General features: G+C 44.0%; 1 protein-coding gene across 1 annotated transcript in view; it reads right to left on the reverse strand.

Annotated features, from left to right (window-relative positions):
* vill (villin-like) overlaps positions 1-1,460 on the reverse strand; it is a 107,351-nt gene extending 105,891 nt beyond the window's left edge. The window contains exon 1 of the mRNA XM_060825206.1: positions 1,287-1,460. The gene's annotated coding sequence lies outside the window, so the exon portion shown is untranslated. The remainder of the gene's footprint in view (positions 1-1,286) is intronic.
* Positions 1,461-6,000: the final 4,540 nt, after the last annotated feature.

Consider the following 6,000-nt stretch of genomic DNA (forward strand, 5'->3'; position numbering starts at 1 on the left):
AACATCAGAGAACCAGATTATGTAGTCATTATCACATGTTGTGGGAGCTTGCAGCATGTAAATTGGAAACCATGTTCCCCACATTATTACAGTGACCACACTTCAAAACTACTTAATTGACTATAAAGCACACCTGGAAATTCTGAGGTTGTGAAAGGTGTTATAGAAATGCAAGGATTTCTTATACCTCCCCACCCCAAGCGGTGGTGCATGCCTTCGGGACTGAAGTACAAATTCAGGAACACATCGGAGGAAAAACATAAAGAGCAAGGTCACCTGCATCTAGTTAGACATTCTGTTCTAAACTCTCCCATTCCCTGTTAGTGCGCTGCCAGAAACCCCCTGGAAGATCAGTAGGACTTGCGAATGACACACATTGATCTGATTTGTCTCGTATATTTAAAAAGGTCCAGGATGCTCATTTGCTAACATGGTGCTGTGTTCTTTAGCTGAATCATGTAAATTTAATTTGCAGGTACAGCAAGGGAAATGGGAAAAAAATCGCATTTTTAACTGCAGCTGTAAGACATCGAAAATGCCTTTTTTTAAAAAAAAATCAATTCGTCTTTTTCTCCTCTAGGTTGGTGCATTGTCTCAGGAAAACGAGGGACCCAGATACCCCGCCCGCTTAACAGGAATAGCTGCATCAAAATGACGCTATTCAACCCCTCGAAAGTTTGCCCTCCCTCATAGTTAATCGTATCTACAGCACCACTGCAACTTCAAACTCCTGCCTTCAACCTCACTCCAAACTGATCAGTCTCTAAGCTCCAAGTGACTCCCCCTCCCCGTAGTGGGGGAAGAGGGTTACCCCTTCCCTCGCCATATTTCCGTGTTTTTTATATAAAAAAAATGTGCCAGCCAGGTTTTGACGAAGTTTTAAAGGATTAATGACGTGGAACTCTCGATGGGTTGGTTTCCTGCCTCCTTTGCTCTTCACCTTCACACTGCCTCACCGCCAAGACCTTCCTCGCCCCCTACCCCAACCCAAGCAGGGGTACCCTTTTACCTCTTGCCCGCCTGGAATTAAACTAAAACATAAAAAGGTTCCAGTTTCCTCTGCGCCCCGCCACCTTCCATCTGCCACAGACTCGCCTTCTCCCTGCGACCCCATCTCGCTCCGTCGTCTCCAGACCCTCGCGCCCACCGCCGCCGCCACCGCCACCCCACCCTCGGCGCACGCGCGCGACACGGAATCCAGAATGTTCTCTCACCCCCCGCGCGCGCTTCCCGCGGAGAGGGTAACCGTCGTGCAAACTTCGAAGTTTTCGGGGCTACGTCCCTACCTCGAGGAGGTGGTTTTCCAACGGACCGCGGTGAGATGACCTTTTCGTTTTCCAGAAGTTTCTGTGGGAGCGGCCGCGCTATCCGACGCGTTCTACCTGCCCTGGTGCAGTTCACCTGAGCAGCGCTCTGACTGACTGACTGTGCTTCACTCCCCCTCCGCCACACACACACACAGACAACACTCCAGTTCTGTGACCACGCCTGCAGAACCTGCTCCCTCAGTCATCAAACTGGGAGGCAGCATCCAGCCAGAGGGAAGAAAAACTCCCAACAAAACCCTCTGATGACTCGGGAATTCAAACATTTTTTATTTACTCCACCTCTGCCCATTTCCTCGTCTGGTAGAGAGCTCCATTTTGGGGGGGGGGGGTCAGATCCCTTCAACGAGAAAATGCTGGGGGTAGAAGCAGGCCTTTCCGCACCTTGATAATATCCCGACAGGGAATCGGTTTAGCTCAGTTGGCTGGATTGTGCTTTTTCCAGCACCACTTTGATCTAAACTCTGGATTGTTAGTTTGCAGGGCAGTGAGATGTCAACAGTGTGGGTTCAATTCCCTCCACTGGTTTGAGGTTACTATGAACCTTCTTCTCAACCTCTTCCCTCATCTGGTGGCCCTCAGATTAAATCACCATCAATTGCTTCTCTCCAACAAGGTCTGCTAAGGTTGGTGACACAACAATAGCAAATTCCCGATTTACCTACCTGTAGGCCATTTGGATACAGCCTGCTTCACCTTTCAATAAGATTATGGCTGATTCAATTATAGCCTTAAATCTGCATTTCTATCTAATCCACAAAAATCTTTCACGCCCCATACTTAACAAGAATCAATTTATCTTTGCTTTAAAAACACTCAAGGACTCTGCTTCCAAAATATCTTAAGGAAGAGCGTTCCATTGATTCACCAGCCTCAGAGATTAAAAAAAATTGTTAAAACCTCGGTAATCCCTGATCTTTAAACAGCGGCTCCTAGTTCTAAATTCTGCTATAAGAGGAAACTTCTCTCCAATTCTACCTTGTTCAGACCCCTCAGGATCTTCTATGTTTCAATCAAGTGACCTCTTACTCTTAACTTTGCATAGTTTGTCCAACATTTCATCATAATACAACCTATTCTGCCAACCCTGCCCCGCCCCCCCGCCATTCCAATGGTAGTCCCCAGTAAGTCAACTCTGAACTGCTTTTAATGCATTTACATCATTCCTTAATGGTGACCAATTAGCAGTAGCAGTAATGCAGAGACTCGAACAAAAAAACTCTGCCAACCGTTCGACCTGAACTTTGGGTCTGTTACATTGATGACATCTTTGTCATTAATGAATGAAACAAATTAGAGGAAACCTTCAAGATCATTAATATCCTTATTGGCATAAAATTCACTAAAGAGGAGAAAAACATCAACAACAACAACAAACTGCCATTCCTAGATGTCACAGTAAAGCAAACAGCCAGTGGGGAACTTCAAACCGGTGTCTACAGGAAAACAACACGTATGGACCACATACTGAACTACAGAAGTAACTATCCCAAAACCCACTTTCGAAGCTGCATTAGAACATTATTTCAGCAAGCCACCACACACTGCAGCACACAGGAATTACGAAGAGCAGAGGAAAATCACCTATACAGCATATTCAAAAAGAATGGGTACCTAATGAACATAATCTGCCAATTTCTCAGCAACAAACCCAACAAGCAGACAAAATGTGTCCAGAAACCCTAGCCACTCTCCCCTACGTCAAAGTCATCTAGAAAATGACTGCCAGACAACTCAGACCTCTTGGTATCATAGTAGCTCACAAACCCACCAACACACTAAAACAGCAGCTAATGAACTTGAATGACCCCATATAGACAGCAAGCAAGGCTAATGTCATTTACAAAATACCTTGCAAGATCTGCAACAATCATTACATTGGACAAACGTGCAGAAAACTAGCCACCAGGATACATGAACATCAACAAAAACAACAAGAGTGTCACAAAAAGACACTCTCACTAGTATCCTTACATACAGATGAGGAAGGACACCACTTTGACTGGGACAACACATCCATCCTAGGACAAGCCAAACAGAGACACACACAGGACTTCTTAGAAGCAAGGCAGTCCAATTAGAACTCTTATCAACAACCATATTGACTTGGACCCCATTTATCACCCTCTGAGAAAAGGAACAGGAACTGACATTAGCAACCAAAGGACACCTAAACACATAGTTAGAAAGTGGGTCACTGATGATGTTACCTAGTATGGTGATGAAATGTCTGAAACTGAATCTTGCAGCCTAGCAAGGAAACTTGCATCCAGAACCTCAACCTGAGCTACAAGTCTTCTCAAAACTCACTAGGGTGACCAATATTGTATATAGTTCTTCAGTTATGTTCACCAGTGCTCTATATAGCTGAAGCACACCCCTCTCTAATTTTGCTTTCAGTTCTCCTTGCACTAAATAATAACATTCTATTTACTTTCCTAATTACTTGCTGTATCTGCACACTAACTTTTGTGATTCACGCACAAGAACATCCAAATCCCTCTGTATCTCATTTGGGCGGCACGGTGGCACAGTGGTTAGCACTGCTGCCTCACAGCGCCTGAGACCCGGGTTCAATTCCCGACTCAGGCGACTGTGTGGAGTTTGCACGTTCTCCCCGTATCTGCGTGGGTTTCCTCCGGGTGCTCTGGTTTCCTCCCACAGTCCAAAGATGTGCGGGTCAGGTGAATTGGCCATGCTAAATTGCCCGTAGTGTTAGGTAAGGGGTAAATGTAGGGGTATGGGTGGGTTGCGCTTCAGCGGGTCGGTGTGGACTTGTTGGGCCGAAGGGCCTGTTTCCACACTGTAAGTAATCTAATCTAAAACTTTGCAATCTCTCATAATTTTGACAATGCTTTTTTAATGTTTTTGCCAGAATGGACAGTTTTGCATTTTTTTTCACATTTTATTTTATATGCTATATATTTGCTCATTCACTTAGCCTGTTTATATCTTTTAGGCTCTTTTTGCCACCTGTGCAACTTAATTTCCTACCTACCTTTCTGAATAAAGCAAATTTGGCAACTGTATGTTCTATTCCTTTACCCAAGTCATTTATATAAATTGTAAGCTATGGTCCCAGCCCCCTTCAGTGATCTGATTGAGGTTTCTTCCACTTTCCTGTCTGCACACCACCCCTAATCTTACGTAACCTATGACATCCTTATCAATCAACCTCCACATAGTCCTTCGCAGATGAAGATGGAAATTCTCTCCTTCAGAACATTGTGGAAGCAGAGTCCTTGAATATTTTTAAGGTTGAAGTATATAGATCTTTAAAAAGCAGGAGTAGGGTTGTACTGTTATCTGTGTAGGTGGGAATGTGGAATAATTGGATCATTCTGGATGTTACTAAATGATAGGTTTGTGTGTTCCCAATCTCTGCAATCTCCTCTAAACCCCTCCAGCTATTTTAACTGACTCTGTTCCAGCTCTAAATCTATTCTCACCAATACTCCAAACCCTATGTGATCTCACACCTTCCCTTCACCCAAATATTTTCAGTCATGCCTTGAGATGTGTAGAAACTACTACATCTCTCCTTTACATGTGCGCACACACACTTTCAATGTGGAATTCCTTCCCCAAACTGCTTCAACTTACCATCACACACTCTGTCCACTATTAAAACCAACCTGGATGTGTACTTCTTCGTTCAAGCTTATGATTACCCAAAGTTGATGAAGCATGGTGCTGGAAAAGGCACAGCAGGTCAGGCAGCATCTGAGGAGCAAGAGAGTCAACGTTTCGGGCAGGACTCTTCTTCAGTGTTCTTGTTTCATTAACTCTGATTTCTCCAGCATCTGCAGTCCCCATTGTCTTCTAGTTTCTGACAACCCATTCCAAGTGTCTCCTTCCTTAGTTTGCTGTCCATTTTCATGTACTGTGTCTGTGAGTAGCACTTTTAGACTTCCACACTATGTTCAAAAACATAAAAGTTGTTGCTTCCACCTTCTGCGTCTCACCAAATTGGCCACACTTCCTGCTTTATCCTGGGCAGTGAAGTTGGCTAGAATATGAGGAGGTGGAAGGGTTTATCAACACCTTTGCTTTCAAATAAACCTGACAGATCTGTTGACAGAACAATGATTAGGAGGGGGGAGCTTGGGTTGATACCCTGACTCAAAGGATAGTAAAACAAAGACAAAGAATAAAAGGAGGAAACAGAAAAACCTAAATGGTTTCCAGCAGAGCAACAAAGTTCATGGTTTCCTGTCACTCCCTTTCTCAGATTACATGTCAATTAAAGAAAGAAAGATCTTGCATTATATCAGGATGTCTTTCGGGATCCCAGGATTTCTCTCTTAAGAACTTAACAGAATTTTCCCTGTACTATCACTACTTTCCTAGACAATCTACTTCAGAGAGATAAATATTGGCAGGAATTCCAGGAAAAGCTCCTGCTTGTCAAAATACTGCCATGGGATCTTTCATATTCAACTAAGAGGACAAATGGAGGTTCAGTTCAATATCTCAACTGAAAGACAACACCCCCAATAATGCAGCATCCCTTTAGTACCACCCTGGACGTAATCTCAATTGCTTGGATAGATACTGACCCCACAAACGTTTTCTCCGCTTCCCCTCACTGTCTCTTGCTCTCTCTTCACACCATTACATGGTGACCCATTCAACAATACATGAAGATGTCTAATTTACAGGCCTCCAGCATTCA

The sequence above is a fragment of the Hemiscyllium ocellatum genome, chromosome 5 (genome assembly GCF_020745735.1).
Source record: "Hemiscyllium ocellatum isolate sHemOce1 chromosome 5, sHemOce1.pat.X.cur, whole genome shotgun sequence".
NCBI classification, from domain to species: Eukaryota; Metazoa; Chordata; class Chondrichthyes; order Orectolobiformes; family Hemiscylliidae; genus Hemiscyllium; species Hemiscyllium ocellatum.